We start from the raw sequence: 20,131 nt of genomic DNA, 5'->3' as shown, positions 1-20,131 counted from the left end.
ATGTCTAGGCAGTTGATTTGCAAATTGCCCATGTTCACACAGGTGATGAACAGCTCCAGGTAATACCTCTCTGGTTTCCCTCTCTGCAAATACAGGATAATAGCTTATATTTAAACAGTACACTTGACCCTAAATGCTTAGAAATTCATACAATCAGAGAAAAATGTGCCTGTAGAAAAAAAAAAAAAAGAAGTCTTACGAGGTCATTTGATTCACCCTTCTGCCCTGCTTAAAACATTCCTGACAAATGTTTGTCTCACCTGTTCTTAACCTCCAGCGATGGAAATTCCTCTCTCTCTCTCTCTCCATGATCTGTCTTTGCTGCTAGGAAGCTTTCCATCATGTCTAATCTAAAGCTCTTTTTCTGATACTGAAGCCATTCCTCCTTCTATAGCCACAGAGACCATCCTTTGTGACTATCTAGCAAGAGCGTGGTGTGTCACCAAAACGTGACCAGGTCTGTGGTGCAGCAGGGAGAGGAGCAGTGAGGACTTGCAGGGTGTTGGAGAAGGTAGGGCTGTTCTGGAGGGAAAATAAATAGGCTTCTTCAAACTGAAAAAAAACCCAAACCCCTTCATGTTGGATAAAGAAGGCTGTGGTTTAAATGCGTGTCATAAACTTTGCATTTAGTGGTTGATACAGTTGGGAAAAGCTGAATTTCTTTTTTAAAAGTTTAGGAGGAGGATGGAGAGGTAAATTGGCCATTTCAGTACAGGACTCAATTATTGGGGGATTTGTTATTTTCATTACTATGGAATAGGATTAAAAATAGGTGCATTTTGAAGTCCAGTGGCAATTGTTCTGCTGGGATGCTCAGTAGTAGAGGCAGGGGAGTCTTGCCCTCTACTTTGGGAATAAAACAGGTGAACTGCTGGGAGGGACATACAAGCATGGGTGAATTATAGCATGAAGGACTGGTTTGGGCTGGAAAGGACCTTTAACATCATCCAGTTCCAACCTCCCCTGCCATGGGAAGAGACACTTCTCACTTGACCAGGTTAATCCATGCCACATCCAACCTGCCCTTGAACACTTCCAGTGTGGGGGAACCCACAGCTTCTCTGGGCAACCCGTGCCAGTGTCTCACCACCCTCACAGTGAAGAATGTCTTCCTAATGTGTAACCTAATTCTCTTCTCTACCCGTTCAAAGCCATTTCCCTTAGCTCTATCACTCCATGCCCTTGTAAAAAGTCCCTCCCCAGCTTTCCTGGAGCCCCTTCAGGCACTGGAAGTGCTCTATGGTCTCCCTGGAGCCTTCTTTTCTCCAGGCTGAACTACCCCAGCTCTCAGCCTGTCCCCATAGGAGAACTGCTCCAGCCCTCTGAAGCTCCTCTCCCCCGTGAAGAGGGGAAGGGTCTTGGAGACTGACCCCAAAACATCATGAGTGTATCAAGTCCTGCTGGGGAGATGGGAGAGGAATGACAATTCTTACCGGCTTGCACTGAAGTCCCAAACACAGTGTGTTGCTGGCCTGTGATCCCAGCTGTCAACTTAGCAGCTGCTTGCAACCCAGGGCTGCTATCTTGGGAGATCCTCATCAGCATGATCTCCCTCACAGCATCACCTGCTGCTCTGCAGTCTAACAGACTCCAGTCCCTGAAATGCAAAGGTATCACCTCCATCACTGTAGCTTTTACCAGATACACAGCACAAATATCTTTCCAAGATAATAAAAGTGTCTGTCCCCAGCTATCACCTGGCTTCTGCCTTTTGCTGGTGTTTTCTTTTCCTTTTGCCAGGAAATGGAGTCTGACTGTTTAAATCACTGTATTCAACCTCTTCCTGTTTTTCATGGCAGCGCTGTCACTTGGGGGAGAAAAGTAAAGTTTTCCAAAGCTGACCAGCCAACAAAAGGCTTTGTGTAAAGAGCTAGGCTGTATTTTCCCAACACTTTGCTAATAGAGGGCAGGAGAGGTGGAATTTAGGGACCCAAGTCATTGTCTGATGAGTGACTTGGCTATAAAGGCTTCCTGTGCTTCTGATATTTCAAAGCAAACCTAAGTCAGTAACTCCCCAAAACATCTTTGCAGATACTGGTGTCTGGATCCCTGAGAACTCTGTGTCTCCTCCATACATCTTTTCCTCAAGTAGAGTCTGCTCTCCTGATCTCTCCTGCTTTTCCTGCATCCCCGATGCACATCTTAGGTGCTTGATGCCCACCAAGAATGCACTACTGCACTTGTGGTGTTCAGCTGAATGTAGGAGCAGGTAGTGGAGGGCAAGCTGCTGATTTTATCTTCTATGGATGACTATCAGGCACATCTGGGTGCACGGGGTTTTGCTTTGGCAACATAAGCACCTCACCCCAGGATGAATGCTGCTTGGTCCTTGAGGTTGTTCCATGGGCTCCCTTCTGTTCCATGCCTGCAAGTTAGGAGAGGCCATTTCTATCTCAAGTGGCAGAAGGATTTTGTGTATGTTTTGGGACAGTCAATTTGACTCCTGGTGAGGCCACTGTTGGTGATGCAGTGGCCATGACTTTCCTACAGACAACTTACCTAATGAATTTTCTTGTCCTCCAAGGGCTTGCATTTGTCATCACTGGTGTTAAGAGCACACAGGTTTGACAGAGCACCTCTGAGACACCAAGATGAGGAGCAGCATAACCCGTGTTTCACAGGAGGGTTGGCTGAAGGCACAGTAGAAGTCAACTTGCTGCACAGTTGCAGCTCAGGGACTCCTGGGTTTTTGTGCCATACCCGATGTTTCCAACTATTGTATGAAGGGGGAATATCATTCTTGCTGTTGTGTTGCTCTCTAGCATGAGGGACAACAAAAGATCCATTTAAAAAGAAGGACATGGGCTGGAGCTGCTGGAAAGAAGGGGCACTTCAAGGAAAAGAATCACTTTATCAACCAAAAAGCAGGAATTGTCCTATCAATCTTTCATTTTCCCTTAAAAGGAAAGGTTGGGGTGAAAAGGATGTTAATTTCTGCTTAGCCCTGGGGAAGAGGAATGTGTGGAAGGAGGTCCACGCCTGCTGCTGCCTTGACATTTTGCACAGGCCACCCCTGCCTGTTTCTCCTGACACCAGGACGTGAGGCTGCTGCTTTCCCAGGGGAATGACTCACAGTCACAGGCAGGAGCTATTGGTTTCATTAGTGTCAGGCCTTGCCAGTCAGGTTGTCCTAAGTAAATCTCTTCAGAGGCCAATGCCACTCGTGCTTGGATAATTGGTTTTTTGTTCATCTCCACTGGGTAGACCCTGCACAAGAGTTTTGCAAACATGTCTTTGCTTCAGATTCTACAGGCTAGTGTTTCTGATCCAATGGGTTTACGGTCAGCTGAGGTCAGTTTTTGGTCAACTTTTAACAGTGCTTTTATCTTCTTTGATAACACTGGCTGATGACACCAAGCTGGGAGGAGTGGCTGACACACCAGAAGGCTGTGCTGCCATTCAGAGAGACTTAGACAGGCTGAAGACTTGGGCGGGGAAAAACCTGATGAAGTTTAACAAGGGCAAGTGTAGAGTTTTGCATTTGGGGAAGAAAAATGTCATGGACCAGTACAGGTTGGGGGCTGACCTGCTGGAGAGCAGTGTAGGTGAAAGGGATCTGGGGGTCATGGTAGACAGGAGGATGACCATGAGCCAGCAATGTGCCCTTGTGGCTAAGAAGGCCAATGGCATCCTGGGGTGCATTAGAAAGGGTGTGGTTAGTCAGTCAAGAGAGGTTCTCCTCCCCCTCTGTTCTGCATTGGTGAGGCCACATCTGGAATATTGTGTCCAGTTCTGGGCCCCTCAGTTCAGGAAGGACAGGGAACTGCTTGAAAGAGTCCAGGGCAGAGCCACAAAGATGATGAAGGGAGTGGAACATCTCCCTTATGAGGAAAGGCTGAGGGAGCTGGGTCTCTTTAGTTTGGAGAAAAGGAGACTGAGGGGTGACCTCATCAATGTTTACAAATACGTAAAGGGTGAGTGTCAAGAAGATGGAGTTAAGCTTTTTTCAGTGATGACCAGTGATAGGACAAGGAGTAATGGATACAAATTGGAGCACAGGAGGTTTAAGGTGAATATCAGAAAAAATTTTTTTACTGTGAGAGTGACAGAGCCCTGGGACAGGCTGCCCAGAGAGGTTGTGGAGTCTCCTTCACTGGAGACATTCAAAACCCGCCTGGACGCCTTCCTGTGTGATGTACTCTAGGTGACCCTGCTCTGGCAGGCGGGTTGGACTAGATGATCTTTCGAGGTCCCTTCCAACTCCTATGATTCTATGATTCTATGATTCTATGATTCTATGATTCTATGATTCTATGATTCTTTCTCTGAAGACACAAGCAAGAAGGGGAGCAAAAAAAGAAATAATAATAAAAAAAAGGCAGTGCAGACTGTGCAAAGGCTGGAGCCTCAGAAATACAGGCATGCCTCTCTGGGAATGCTCACTGGAGACTCAGAGACGGAGCAAACAGGCTTATTGCTGCCAGATCTTTATTTGTCTAATTGGTCCCATCAGTTTGTGTTGGATGGGAGTGTGTGTGCACGTGTGTGGAGCGTGTTGTCGGAGGGACTTGCTGAGCCCAGCAACTTTGATAAGAGCAGACAAGTGTCCTCTTGCTGGCACTGGGAGCTGGAGTGGATGGTGGGCTTTACTTACCATGGACAAGGGGTAGGGCATAAGGTTTCTGCAGCTGAGCTCTGTGATTTGCAGATCTCCCCTATGTACCTTCTCACTCCTCATTTCTCCATCTCCAGCAGGTCTGATCATCACCTCCCCTGAAAAGCTGGTTGCGCTCTGGGGTGAAAGACACTCCAGAGAAATGTCATATTGTCTTGCTACGTGAAGCAGCTCAGGCAGAAGTGGAGCAGGGAGCTCTCTCCTGTGACATGGCTGGGATTTCTCACAATTACTGTCAGTGGTGGAAGGGACCAGAGATGTCTGGGGCCATGCTCCTCAGGCTAATTGAGAGCAGCTGAGTTCAAACTTCCAGCACTCTGAGCAAGCTCCTGGCCTCTCCATAACTGGAATTAGGAAAGTCTCCCCACCTCTTCCTCTGTGAGGTGACCAGGCAGGTTCATTAACTAATTAGCACTAATTCATTGATTACCATGCCCAGTGTCCATGCCAGGGAGAAGATGGTTGAAGTCTAATGGAGTTGCAGGAACAAGACCCTCATGGTTTTCCTTCCACATATGTGCATCTGGTTGACCAGTGCTGGGTGAGCACTACAGGACTTCTCCAGCATCTGCATGAGCTCTCTGGGTATAGCTGCTGGCAACAGCCCAGTCCTCTGGATATCCTCAAAACCCCACTACTTATTCAGGTGGGCATGTGTATTCCCACCTGGTGGGAGCTCATTTCCAGGGGCCTCTCAGACACAGCGTGGGTTCATTCCACTTTTTTCCTCAGTGGTGGTCCTTCCTCTCACCTGCCACCTCTCTGCTTTCAGCCAGCAGGGGGATAAGGACACTTCCCTGCCTCTGTAAAGTGCTCTGCCCTCCAAGTAGGAAAAAAGAAGAGGAAAAAAAAAACACACAACCCCCCCCCAGCAAAAACCCACAAGGCTTTGGAGGCCCAGGGGGAGAGAAAAACAAAAGTTCTTAAACATCTGCACTAAGTGAAGAAAACAAAAGCTCTTAAACATCTACAGCAAGTGAAGCTTGCACTTAAAGGCTGTAAACCAGGGCCTAATTGCACAGAGGGAGATTGCATTTAAGGTATTAAGCATGTCCCTCAGTATTAAACACCTGCCCTTGAAAGGATACTTCCAGATCAGTGTGCATGCAGAAATAATGCTGCAGTAATTAATTACCTTCTTATCGCCCCCCGACCCTGCAGCTTCTCCTTCCAAAATCCTCACTGTTTGTCCTGGGGGAAAAAAAAAAAAAAAAGCATGCTTTGGAAACAGCCTCCTTCTCAAACCCATTACTTTACTTCCCAAGCATAAAGCAAGAGGAAACCCTGTGCCTTTAAGTGGCTGGGTGCCAAACCGGCCACAGTGCTGTTCTCTCCTGGCTCCCCCAAGTCTCGTTGACCTCGCTCACACAAAATGTTCATTGAGGACAGAGCAGGGCCCAAGGCTGCTGAGTTGCTGTTGTGTCTGAGATATTTCAGGCGCAGCTCCCTCCCCCACTGTCAGTCCCATCTTTGGACCACGTTGGCTCAGCATCTCTCAGCATCAGCCCCAGGTTCTGGTGGTCCCCCAGTAGCTGCGTCTGCAGGTGAGCAAGGCGCCAGCTTCTCCATCACTGCCCATGCCATTATCCTGCATTACTTGCCACATGGACAGTCAAATTTGTTTCTGGGAACTGATCTTTCCTGCTTCCCTGCCAGTGACCCAGGCTGTTTTCTTCTGTGGTTGAGCCCTGTGGTCACCCATGGCTCAGCCTTGCATTTTTGCAGGGCTCCATAGGATCTCACATTCCCTTCCACGCCTGGAGCTCAGCTACTTCACAAACGTGACCTCATATTGCCTCGCCAGGAGGTCGTCTTGTGGGCTAAGAAGAATGTTTCTGCAACAGATTTGTATTTAAAAAAAAAAAAGAAAAAAAAATAATAATTGCAGCAAGCAAAATCCAGCCATCCTGGAAGAGCCAGAAGCAAAGTGACTCCAGCTCCCTTCATGATCCTGAAGCTATTTAAGGCATCTCCAGACCAGGAGCAGCCGAGCGCCGGAGTTTGTACAATACCCGTTCTGTTGAGGAGAGGGTCGAGGGTACACTGGATTCAGCACTGCTTTCTGGGCCAAATCCTGCACAGACCCCTTCTTGCTTGCCTGATATAGCCACGGGGGTGAAAATCAGTTCAGGGTCTGTCTTAGTCCTTGGAGATGTTTAACCTCTAGGAATAACCTGATGCTCGTCTCTTTTTATTTTATATTCCAGCACACACGTAACATAAGACTTCTTACTATTTTTTCCTCCTGAAATAAGAACATTTATCTGTTTACCAAAATTGTATGGAAACATGGGTCCCTCTTATACCAGGCAGGATAACAGAAGTGTTTGAAGTATCCATCCTCAAGGCTGGCTGATGTGAAGATGGAGATGAGAAAGGCTATTGTACCTACAGAGAGATGTCCAAGTCTCATTTGACCGTATTTCTGCAACAAACACTCCCAGCCTGGCATCTGCATGACTGTGCTAGTGTGAGATATGGCTTTGCTGTAAGTTTACATGAGAGACAGCTTATTAACACTGGCTCAGTTTTGGGGCAACATTACAACAGCTTTGGGATGGAACATGGAGTTTGCAGAGCCAGCGTGAACCTGGTGGGGTAGATAAGTCCAGGTTCAGGATGGAGTTGGGGGCTTGGGTGTCCTGCACACATCTACCTCTGAAGTGGCCTTCTCTGCAGCTCTGCTTTATTCCACAGATAAATGTCAGTAAGTGGATGAATGTGCCTTGCTGAAATGCTGTTGCATCTTTCTCCTGCAGATATCTTCCCTGGGCCACCAGCAACCAGTCGCTTCAATTTAAAAGCCAGTAAACACTGCATCTCTAATGTTTTCTGCTTTATGGGGCAGATTCTAACAATCTTTAAAATTTTTAAAGAAATACTTGAAATATAAGAAAGGCAAGACACCCAGATACATGTGCAACTAAATGGTAGCCCTGGAGAGAAATTACGGAGACCTCTGTTTCCTCCATGCAGTATTGGAGCTGGCATAGCTGATAGAACATGTGGGTGACATTAGATCAGTAGGAACAACATTGCATTTTCCCTGTTTCAATGTCATTACCCCGTCGTTGTCAGTGTTCCAAAATATAATAGGATTTGTTCAGCTGATTTATCCTGTAAACAAGCAATATTAGCCAGGCTCGTATTTAAGAGAGAGAGAGTGGGAGAGGCAGAGTGAGGGAGCAGGCAGAAGGGAATAATAAAAACGTGCTGCTCCTAATGAGGGAATGACCCAGCACTTACCAGTGGGTCGGGGCTATTGGTCAGGATCCTGAGCCAAGAAACACAAGGCCATAATGGTAATAGTGTCCCTGCTTCTGAGGGCTGGCTGCAACCTCCTGCTTCCACAGTCCCCCTTTCAGAGGCAGGAAGAGTTTTTTGCTGAATGGCTTGAGTGAATTTATACCTGGCTGACACAAGGGCTCTGGATTCTTCAAGCACCGAGATCTGTACAGATAGAGGTGACAAGTGGGAGATTTTTCTTTTCAGGGCTCGAGTGCTTTAGTTTGTTGTTTAAACTGATAAAGTGGCTTCTTTAAATTAATTTTCTGAGAGATGATAGGATCAGGCAGAACTCGGTTCTCCCTGATATGGATGAGCAGCCCAGGAGCTCAGCTATGAGGGTGATTAAGGGACTGGAACACCTGCCTTAGGAGCAAAGGCTGAGAGACCTGGGACTGTTTAGTTTTGAGAAGACTGAGAAGGGATCTTGTTAATGAATATAAATATCTGAAGGGTGAGTGTCAAGAAGGAGCGGCCAACCTCTTTTCAGTAGTGCCATGTGACAGGACAAGGGGCAAATTAGAACACAGGAGGTTCCACCTCAACACGAGGAAAAAGTTCTTTGCTGTGAGGTTTATGGAACACTGGAACAGGCTGCTGAGAGGTTGTGGAGTCTCCTTCTCTGGAGACTTTCAAGACCAGCCTGGATGCATTTCTGTGTCAACTGGCCTAGGTTGTCCTACACTGACAGGGGGGTTGGACTCAGTGATTTCCAGAGATCCCTTTCAACCCCTAACATCCTGTGATTTTGTAGTTCTGTGACTCTCTATTATTCAATGAACAAGCTGGGGCCTTTCATACCCAGCTGAGCTCTCTCAGCTTCCTCATGCTGAAGAGCAACAGCACATACATGTTGTTCATTACAACACTTCCCTTACCTTTGCAGGACTGTGCTGAGGCTTAATTAATGTTTTAAACCAGCTCTGGGATCTCTGGGTGAAGGTGTTGTTTGCATGCAAAGCAGCATTGTTGTTTAATTTATAAAGCTCTGTTGGTGAGCTTGGCACTTTGCAGCCCAAATGATAATTTTGTCTGTATAACAAAATAATAATTATAGTAATTGAGATTCAGTGGAGAATCTCTGGTGGTGTGGGTGTAGGGGAGGCAGCTGGACTCTATCCTGCAAGGTGCTGGTGTGCATCCCTGGAATAGGAATGAGGGGTGCCTGGCAGCTGCCAGAAATGCTCCAGAAATGCTGGTTTAACCATTCTGCTGCCAGCAAGTATAGAGAGATAATGAGCCAGACACATCATTGTCTGTGAAAGGGAGGACAGGTCGGCAGGAGAAGACTCCTACACCCCTCAACACTGCCACAGACAGCATTGGTATTGTTGTGGAGACCTTAGAAGAGCCCTGCAGTGTGGCTGTTGTGCCCATCTGGTAAAGATGAACATGGGAGTTTGTAACTTGGGGAAGGGAATGTCTCTTTGTTAGGTGTCTCTATTGGAATGACGTGCCTGAGAGAAACCCCTGTTGTGGCAAGGATGCCCAGGGTCACAGGGCACAGCTGACAGAGGAAAGAGCTCCAGCCTCTTCTCTTGCATCACTGCAGTTGACGTATCCAGGAATTTGTTATGTAGACAACCTTTGTCTGATCATGTAAATGTAACATCCTTTAGGAAAAAATCCAGCAGCTGGTGAGCACTTCTCTCAAAAGGGTCTTTCTGTCTACACAGAAACCCCTTTTCACCTAAGATTTTCTCTCTCTGGGACTCCTTCTCCTCATCTCAGCACCAGAGGAAGCCAGTGCTACTGTGGTTCAGGTGCATAACACAGCTTTGCTGCTGAGATATGTTCTTACAGAAAAGCCCTAGCAGCTTATTTGATCAATACTTCACTTTTGAAAAATCCCTAAATGCTTATTTACCCAATAGACCATGGCAGTTTCAAAGGCAAAATCTCCACATGTAATAATCTCCTTTTTTTGGGGGGTGTGAAAAATGTTAAGTGAATTTTTTGAAGCTCAGGGAAAGCACTGAGCTGAGAGCCACAGAGATCATATTCCTCTGTTTATCCTTCAGTGTCTCATCCATATTATCCTCCAGCCACTGAGCCAGCAAAGGGAAGCTTTATGGGGCTGCAGAGGAACTCAGCTTCCTTTTACAGTCACACTTGCTGCTCTTCAGGTTCCATCCATCCTCCTGGTTTGTAGGCACAGCTGCCATCTGTGAGGGGATGAAACTCCATGACCACACACTTCAGGGATCTGCTTTTCACCCCAGCTGCATGCCTTGGTGTGCTGAGATTTGGGACTGTAATGTTGGAAATTTCTTGAGGCAGTGGAGATGATGTATGCAAAAGGGAGATTTGGCTGACACAGCAGTGGTGTTTGGGTTGTGAAGACCTCCATAAATGGGAGTGCTTGCACTATTTCAGTCTGACACTCTGCAGTGCTGCTGGAGGTACTGATCCTCTTCCTTGTCTGTATTGGATTCTTGAGGTTTAACCAAAATTCTTAAAATATCACTTAAGTTAGAATCACAGTTGGGTTTGGGTTGGAAGGGACCTTAAAAATCATCTGGTTCTAACCCTCCTGCACGGGCAGGGACACCTCCCACCAGACCAGGTTACTCCAAGCCCCATCCAACCTGCCCTTCAACACTGCCAGGGATGGGGCAGCCACAACTTCCCTGGGCAACCTGGGCCAGGGTCTCCCCACCCTCACAGCAAATAATTTCTTCCTAATATTTAGTCTAAAACTCCCCTCTTTCAGCTTAAAATCACACCCACCCCCCAAGCCCCCTCCTCCACCTTGTCCTACCACTCCATGACCTTGTAAAAAGTCCTTCTCCAGCTTTCCTGTAGCCTCTGCAGATACTGAAGTTCCTGTTAAAATATCCAAACACAGAGTGTAAATATCCCACTGAAAAATATTGCCTGTTCTGCAGCTTTCCTTGTTTGTCTAGACATAGTGTGACTGTTTCTCCTGGCAGATGCTGGGAGGTGAAGTTGCCACAGGAGCTGAGGGATATAGTGAAGCTGGTATCAGTACACCATCTGCCAGTAACACAGATTCATTAACCTGCTGGTGGTTCAGGTTGGAACCCTAATTGCATCTTCACCTGTAATGGTGGAAGCCCTTTCTATGGAAGTGACCAAGAAGTAAGTATATTTAAAGAATAGAATCATTTTGGTTGGAAAAGATCAAGTCCAGCTGTTAACCGAGCACTGCCAAGGCCATCACTAAACCATGTCCTTCAGCACCACATCTACAGAGCTTTGAAATCCCTGCAGGGATGGTGACTCCACCACTGCTCTGGGCAACCTGTGCCAGGGCCTGATGGTTTTTTTTTGCTGAGGGTGGTATTGCCTGCTTGATATCTATGATGTGTTCTCTGTAAAATCAGTCTTGGATTTTCCTTCATGGGAGCATTGACTGTTTCCCTCCAACTGCTTAGTGTTGCTTCCAGGGCAGAAATGTTTCTGCTGACCAGCCCCATGCCAGTATTAAGACACTATGCTTAGCAAAACTGGGAAAAAAAGTATATGCCATAGGCTGAAAAGCATCTGCAGTTGTTGCTCACTGGTTCTGTGGGTGTGACACAGAGTCAGCAGACCCTAAAAGCTGTGGTCTGCATCTCCAGAAAAGCAAACTCGCTGCCAGTATTGCTTAATTTGTGTCATATTGGGGCCTAAACAATTTTTAGGGGTTCACTAACCCATGTACATGGTGCACATCTTTTGGCACACTAATCATTCAGAAAATTGGGACTCAGAAAGTGCTAAATTTATGGCAACAATTACTCCTTACTACTAATCACCCAGCTCTGCTGAGCAAAAGGCCTGAAGACTCAAGAAACCTGTTGGTTTCTGTAAGAAAGGCAGCCTCCTCTTCAGGAAATTGCAAATTTTATGACTTGGAGGTATATGGTATAGACTGTTGGGAAGCCTTATGCTCACAGTATTGCAGGAACATAAATGCAGGCATAAAAAGTCTGTACTACATTAAGATTCTGCAGCACTCTGGTAACTTGACACCAGCCCTTGAACCGATACTAAAACTACAGACCTAAAAACCAAATGGCTGTACCAGTTCTAGTCAATTTGAGTAACTTTCCCCCCTGCTCTTCAGTTCCTGAATTATGGTTGAATGAAAATCTCTCAGGGCAGTGGGTGCAATTTCCCTGTAATTGGCAAAGTTACTGTAACTGCCCTGTCACTTGTGTATGGTGACAGGTAATTGCATGGTAACCATGGCTGTGGTTGCACAAGTGAAAAGTGATGTGCAGTTATAATGTATTTCCAAATGCTGGCTCTTTATCCAACTTCCATGATATCACCCCGGGGAAACTGGACTGGATATTTTTGGATGTCATTAGACTGCAAGCTAACCACTGAGGAGTGGGCTGGTTGGTGATCTATGCCATCTTTGGTTGGTGGCTCAGGGCTCCCATCTTTTTGTCCACAAAATGTTCCTCTTTTGAGTGGTAGATGACAAAAGTCTACAGCTGTTGATGCTCATTGGCCAAGCCCACAGCCCGACCCACTGGCAGGAATGCATGTGATGAAAAGGACAGTAACAGGCATCAAATTATGTGAATGATGTGGCATGAGGTGAAAGCCAGAGGAGTTGTCTCCACTCTGCACTAGATCCTTTGTCTAGCTCTGGAGCCCCCAAAATAAGACAGACATGGAGCTCTTGAAGCTCATTCACAGGAGGGCCACAAAGATGATCAAAGGGCTGGAGCATCTCTCCTATGAAGACAGGCTGAGAGAGTTGGGGGTGTTCAGCTTGGAGAAGAGAAGGTTCTGAGGAGATCTCATAGCAGACTTCCAGCAGCTGAAGGGGGCCTACAGGAAAGCTGGGGAGGGACTTTTTATAAGACCTTGTAGTGATAAGACAAAGGTTAAATGGATTAAAACTGGAAGAGGAGAGATTTAGGTAAGACATTAGGAAGAAAATCTTTACTATGAGTGTGGTAAGACACCAGAACAAGTTGCCCAGGGAAGTTGTGGAAACCCCATTCCTGGAAGTGTTCAAGGGCAGTTTGGATGGGGCTTAGAGCAACCTTGTCTAGTGAAAGGTATCCCTGTCCATGCAGGTGAGTTGGAACTAGGTGATCTTTAAGATCCCTTCCAACCCAAGGCGTTCTATGTTTCTATGATTCTATGATGACCTCATAGCCAGGCACAGCCAACGGGGTTGAAATGTCATGGTTCTGCTGAAGTCCACAGCTCAGATTGTGGGTGGTCAGACGAATCGAAGTCCACTGGCTTCAGAGGAGTCAGAAGAGAGACCTTTTTGCAGCATAGCCAGAAGCAGAGAAACTGCAGGAGGTCAGTGGCAGTGCCAATCCCGTTTAAGGATGGCAAGGTACTAGTGCTAGGGATAGGTTCACCCCTGTACTAGGTGGTCTAGACCCTACATTTCCTAGCTTGTATACAGGTATCACGAAGTTCCTCATGACTGATTTTCTTAGGGCTTCCATCTTTACATTTTTAAATATCCTATTGAGTAGTACACATGCCCACAAGTACCCTCACTCAGTTCTTGCAGTCAGGAAGGAAAGAAGATCCTAGTCAGGTGATGGAAAAGACCTTGGATATCTCCTTGCAAAGACTCAAATGCATATTGCTGTTGATTTCTTGTTGCTGTTGGCTCCCTGGCCCTGTTGGCAGCCCAGACAGCCATAATATATGTCTTCCCTCCATGGTCTGGTGTGGCCAAACCTGAGATAACAAGAGTGAGAAGCCAAGTACCTGCCACCATATGAAGACAGGGCAGTCAGGTATTAGCTGTAAATCAAAGGCAAGACTTGGCTACTGGGACAGTCTTTATCCCCAGTGATGTCTGTAGAATTGCTCTGGAGCCTGCTGAGGTATCTGGAAAAATCCCCAGTGCTTTGATCAGGGAGGAAGATTTCACTGGAGTGAAAGCAAGGAGGAATGAGAGATGGCTGATCCTTTATCAAAGCTTTTCCCAAAATATGGATTAAGCTGCATTTGATTATCAGGGGCGGTTTCAGAGGCAAATAGATAAAATAGGTGTTTAAGGGACAACTGCAGTTTGTTATGAGCACCATTTGCACTGGCTCCCTAATCTCTGGTGTTTCAGCCATTTGTGCAATTCCAAAGTGCCCACTTCTGCTGGGGAATCAGATGAGGACAGGGAAGGAGGTGCTGCAATCAGACCTCTAACCTTTCTGCTGAGTTTGGGGGTTTTGGGGGGCTCAGCAAATCCCTGGGGGACTGAGCCAGCGCCAACCTTGTAAAACCATTTTCTCCAGGAGGGCTTGGAAGTATTAATTATTTATTTGATAGGCTTAATTTTGGAGAAGGTAGGTGCCTGCCAGAATCCTCCTGTAAATCAGGACCTTTCTTTTGCACATCCTTCCTGTTTCACTGTTGAGTGTGACACTTGGCCATGGTGTCCTGGCTGCTGCTGAACCCCCTGCTTGTTGATGGAGGGGGCAATGGTGGGAGCAGACTGCAGCCCCCCAACAGCTGGCATAGCCTCTGCACACCAACCCAAGAGGGAGAGGCAGCTGGTGGGACTCAGGAGGGCATTTATGCCCTGGGAGCTGCCAATCATTCTCACATGAAGATATTTTGGATGTGTAGAGCACCTTATAAACTTGTGTTTAGCAGCTTTCCTGGGGCCCAGGGTGGGGAGTAACATTCCCGCTTTTGCAGGTGGGAACCTGGTGTGGAATGATGAACTGAATGAGTCCAGTCTAGCATCTCAACTGCAAGGCCCCCCTTTCCTCCTGAGATGCCTGCAGACTGTACCATGAAATTCTGGGTTATATTTTAACAGCTCAGGATGTGAGAATTGCTGATCCTATCCCTGCCTCCTTAGATGTTCCCTTTGGCCCTCCCTGGTATCCCAGCTGGTGCAGAAGCAGTGTTGTGAGCAGAGTGAATTCATGTCCTCACCTTTGCTTTCATTCTGGAAAGTCATTAATGTGAAATTGCCAAGCAGGAAGCTCCAGAGAGTTTAACGTGGCTACTTTATATTGCTGCTAGGAGTGTCTGGAATTGAAAATAAACCTGTGCTTGCAACTCCTGACCCTTTCATCATAAATCCAAACTTCCTTACGTGTTTCTCTTTGCTGAGGAAGATGACTGTATTTCTGCCTTTACAAAGGCATGTGTGCAGCTGAGAGGCACAGCTGCACAGAAGCTGGGTGAGGTTTATTTGTAGGGTTTTGCTTGCTGGCATATTTTTTGCAGATGATCCTCGAAGGAAATAACCTAAATATGTTAAATGAAAATAGTTTTCATGTGGTGTGTGGCTTGCTGGCCTTGCTCTTATTTTGGGGGGGATGGCAAACCACAACTCAGCCAGGCAGCACCTTGAGTGCTGTGTCCAGTTCTGGGCTTCTCATTACAAGAAGGACATTGAGTTGTTGGAGCATGTTCAGAGAAGGGCAATGGAGCTGGGGAAGGGTCTAGAGAACATGTCCTATGAGGAGAGGCTGAGGGAACTGGGATTGTTTAGTTTGGAGAAGAGAAGGCTGAAGGGAGACCTCATTGCTCTCTACAACTACCTGAAAGGAGGAGGTTGTAGGGAAGTGGGTGTTGGACTCTTCTCCCAAGTGAATAAACCTGGGTTAGTAGCACCAGGGGAGGTTTAGACTAGATATTAGAAAGAATTTCTTTAGTGAAAGACTGATCAGGCACTGGATCAGGCTGCCCAGGGAGGTGGTTGAGTCACCATCCCTGGATGTATTCAAAGAGAAGTGTAGATGTGGCACTTCCAGGCACTTCCAGTGGGCATGGTGGGTTTTTTTATGGGTTGTGTGTTGTTGGTTTTGTGGGGTGTGTGGTTGTGGTTTTGTGGGATTTTTTTCTTGTTTTTTTTTTGTGTGTGCTTTTTTGGTTGGGTTTTTTTTTTCCTTCTTTCCCCTGGGTGGAGGTTGGACTCAGAGATCTTAGAGGTCTTTTCCAATTGGGATGGTTCTGTGATGGTTTCTTGAGCACCCACACAACGTGGTTTGTGCTGGAAGAGACCCTTAAAGGTCATCCTAGTCCAAGCCCCCAGTCATGGACAGGGACACCTTCCACTAGATCAGGTTGCTCAGAGCCCTGTCCACCCTGACCTTGAGAGTTTCCAGGGATGGGGCATCTACCACCTCTCTGAGTAACCTGTACCAATGTTTCACTACCCTCATTGTAAAAAATTTCTTCCTTATGTCTAGTCTGAATCTCCTCTCTTTTAGTTTAAAATCATCACCCCCTGTCCTATCATTTTGGGTCCTACTAAAAAATCTGTCCCCATCTTTCTTATAAGTATGTGTCCTTTTGTAAATCATATCCAGGAAGTAAGATTAGATAAACAGGATTAAATTTAGTTTTGTGTTTGTATGGGGGAAAACCATTTTATCAGCCCCATTAAGGGTAAGTGAGCTCAGCTGGAGCTGGGCCCAGTCTGATGGAGGAGGAACTACCCTGTGGTAATTGGAGTAATTATGTCTTAACAGGTTGGAGATGTGCTGCAGATCAGCTACAGGTTATTGTCCTTGATGCTGGGTTCTCTGGGTCTATATCCTCTTAGGGTTTTGCAGGAGGATGAGAGCTTCTTCTGCTTATGTGAGCTCTGATATGCATCTACAACAATCACATACTCTAGCTCACACATCCTGACAGCTGATAGGGTGTGTTAAGAGGGCTCAGTGCTGGATCCTTACAGCCACCCAGATTCAGACTCTGCCAGGGGAGCAAGCAGAAGTAGTTTGTATCTCCCTGCAAAACAGCACAGGCAGCTCCTGCCTGAGATTGGAGGTCCTGGGCCAGGAAGGCAGACCAGGCTTGGGTCCTTTCAGACAAGTGCTTCAACTGGAGTAGTTGGTTTTGGCTGTGCTGCAGGGAGGGGAGTGTGTGGGAGGCTGGGCTACACCAAGGAGGATGCCTCAGACTGTGCCAGCTCTGCTTGATTGCTATTATGTCACTGCTTGTCGGTGTGATTTCCTTTTGTTTGAGATGGAGCTCCATATGCTGCACCCTAGGTAATATGTCTGCTGGCACTATTAAGTTCTTTATCCTCTTGGTAACAAAGAAAGCTATTTCCCATCTCTTGTTTTCCTTTAAAACCATGACAAACCAGGACTTTCCTCCCTGGGATTTCCTTCTTTCCTTTTTAGAAGGTTTGGGAATTTCTTGCTTTAGCTCTGAAACTATTAATCTCTCAGCCTGTCAGGCCATGAGCTTGAGTGAGACACAAACATAGTTTTCTTATAGCCTTCAAACACAGACCACATCACTTTGAGAACTGAGGAGTTTCCAGTCAAACTGGCCCTGACTTCAATACCTGGGTTCCTCTCACCTTCTACATCCATAAGAGGTTGGAAGGGACCCCAACAAGTCATATAGTGCAACCTTCTGTCCAAAGCATGATACATCTTCATGTTTGAGACTTAGCTTGAGTTAAATCCTTTAGCAATCAACTGGCTCTATCAGAAGCTGATCCAGTGTGTTGCAAGTTTGATTGGATGGCTTCTTCTCTAACATACCTCCTTTCCTCTGTTGATTATGGAGGTAGTTCAAATGACCACTGTAAGCTACTTACTAAGATTTGACATGGTTCAAGTTAGGTGAGTTGGATCCCACCCCAGGTGATGTGTTGGGAAGTGGATTGGTGAACAGCAGGCTTCCTACACTGTATCACACCAGCACACTGCTCCTCTCCTTAGCTCCTCTCTGACAGTCAGTGTCTCATGTCTTTCAGAAAGACCTGGATAGTGTTGCTGCTTCAAACTCGTTTGTACTTCTTGAGTAGTCAAGCTGCAGCTTTTCCATCTATGTAATGAAGCTATGTTTGTTCTCTTTATCCACAGAAACACTCAGCTTTTGGCAGTCCTGCCATCATTAGGGGTGTCCTGGCTCTCTGAAGCGTGGCCATCTGATCAGTGGCACTGGATCTCTGAGGAATTTGGCCTTTGGGTCTAGGATGCAGACTTTAGACTTTGTCCTGGCACTGTAGACTAGGATCATCCTGTCTGCTGCTCACGGTGGCTGTTGATCTGATCTGTAATTGCTCTTTGAGCTGTTATTTTAGCTCCAAAAGGGCAGCCCACTAACACTAATGGCTCTTGGAGGCCAGAGCTCAGGCTAGCTGTTCCTTACTAATGGCTGTTTGAATTCCTCATAGGTTTTATGTGTTTATAAATACATTTAGGATACATTATTTTTCCATTCAGTAAAACTATCTGTAATTATTCCCTGTAATTGCTGGGTGAGGACAAAATGAATCAACTATTAGGTTTTTACTGCTTGTGAGCTCAAGTAAGGAGCAGCCTGTATTCTAGCCATGCTTCCAGAAGGATTTGAGCTCAGACAAAGGAAATTTTCGTGATCCTTTATCACTGGTATATGAAAATTAGGCAACCTTCCTGTACAATTAATAATTGCCTTTCTAGGGATTAGCCTAGCAAAACATTTTAAGTGGATACTTAGCTTCAATGCTGTGAGTGGTCACAGTGAAGTGATTAAAGTTTAACTGTTTTAGCAATTGTGCCTCGTGATATTTGGAACTTCATCTTTATTTGTCTCATTCTGTTAAGATCCTCATATTGGCAACCTGTACTAACCTCACCTGCTGTTCAGGTGGTGCCATAAGGTAGAAGAGTTGTTTGTAGTGTTCTGTTGCTGCACTTGTGTAACTCCCTGAAGCCCAAAGAAGCACCCTCAGCAATCACGAGACACTAAGTGCATTCACCTGGAGCACAAGTCTCACAAGGAGCAGCTGAGAGAGCTGGGGGTGTTTAGCATGGGGAAAAGGAGGCTGAGGAGAGACCTTCTTGCTCTCTACAACTACTTGAAAGGAGATTGTAGTGTCCTGGTTTGAGAGGAGCAGGATAACAATTGCCATACTGACCTGAGAGCACCCCAGAGCCCTCCCAGCTGCCTGGGCTGTGGCAATTACAGCAGGGGGAGCAGCTGTGCCTGAGGGGAGGAGAGGATGGGACAGGTGACCCAAATGGATCAATCACAGCACTCCTGCTCATGGTGCTCAGTATAAAATGGCTCCTCAGCAAGCCCTCTTCTGGCCTTTCTGGATGGTGTTTTGGCTGGGCTTGGGTTTCTGTGTCATATGTTCCTGGGCTGCTGGATTCTGTTTTCTTGAGAGAGAAGAACACCCTCCATGGAGACAGTTTGCCTTCTCCTGCCTCCCTGAGTGGAACTGGTTTAGCCATTCCAAGGCTTTTGTGGAATGTCACTGAGACCCTGGGTTCAGGCACTGCTATCTGCTGCAGAGTCCAGTCTGAAACTTGTCTGTTTGGGAGGTAATAACCAGCTGAGGAGTGTGAGTTCCATATTTATATATTTTTTCTGTAATTCAGCTCATCATTAATATTATTAGTATCCATTGTTTCATTGGAAAACTAACCAAAAAACTAGGAATACTTTTTTCTTTTTAACCTTAAAGTCTCTCTCCCTTATTCCCCTGGGAAGTTAGCTGGGGGATAAGAGAGAGAATCTGTTATCTGGTCATCAGCTAAAACTGTAATCTATGGGGAGTGTGTGCCTGTTGGTCTCTTCTTCCAAGTAGCAAATGATAGGATGGGAGAAAATGGTCTCAAGTTGTGCCAGGGGAGGTTTAGATTAAGTGTTAGGAACAATTTCTTTACTGAAAGGCTGTCAGGCCCTGGCCTAGGCTGCCCAGGACACTGGTGGAGTCCCTGTCCCTGGAGGGATTTCAAGGCTATGTAGATGTGGTGCTGAGGGACGTGGGTTAGTAGTGGCCTTGGAGGTGCTGGGTTAACAGTTGGACTTCATGATCTTAAAGGCCTTTTCCAACCAAAATGATTCTGTGTTTCTATTCTACGACTAAGATAACCCCAGGAATGGGGAGTGTGTGCAGGCACTGCTTGTAACGTTTAATCCTTGGCGTGGTCCCTACTGCAGATTTAGCCTGAGCTGACCAGCTGGCTCCCAGACCATGCCTGGACATGCCTTGGGGGATTGTGATTTCCAAGATCAGCATGAGTGATGCTACAATGTTTGGAGGTGTGAGGGGAGTGGTTATTTAGTTTTAGGAGATGTGAGCCTTACTACTGGGTCTTGGGGTAGAAGGGCAGGCCAGGGTCTATTTTATTCCCCAGTGGAGGCAGAGCTCAGTGGTTCTTACTCTGAATCCTCTGGGGATGATGTACATACTTTTTTTTTTTTTTGGACAGAACAAGATAAGTTTCAGGCATTTTCAGCAGACTTTTTCTTTGATTGCTGGGTCTTGACTGGTAAAACTGACTGGTAAAGCAGTAGGAAAAAAGCTTAATGTAATGTATCCTG

At 46.4% G+C, this 20,131-nt stretch overlaps 1 protein-coding gene across 4 annotated transcripts in view; it reads left to right on the top strand.

Moving 5' to 3' along the window:
* PLXNA4 (plexin A4) overlaps positions 1-20,131 on the top strand; it is a 477,499-nt gene that overhangs the window by 35,023 nt on the left and 422,345 nt on the right. The window lies entirely within an intron of this gene.

Source organism: Apus apus, chromosome 1 (genome assembly GCF_020740795.1).
Source record: "Apus apus isolate bApuApu2 chromosome 1, bApuApu2.pri.cur, whole genome shotgun sequence".
Taxonomy (NCBI): domain Eukaryota; kingdom Metazoa; phylum Chordata; class Aves; order Apodiformes; family Apodidae; genus Apus; species Apus apus.
This window is presented reverse-complemented; position numbering and strand designations above follow the sequence as displayed.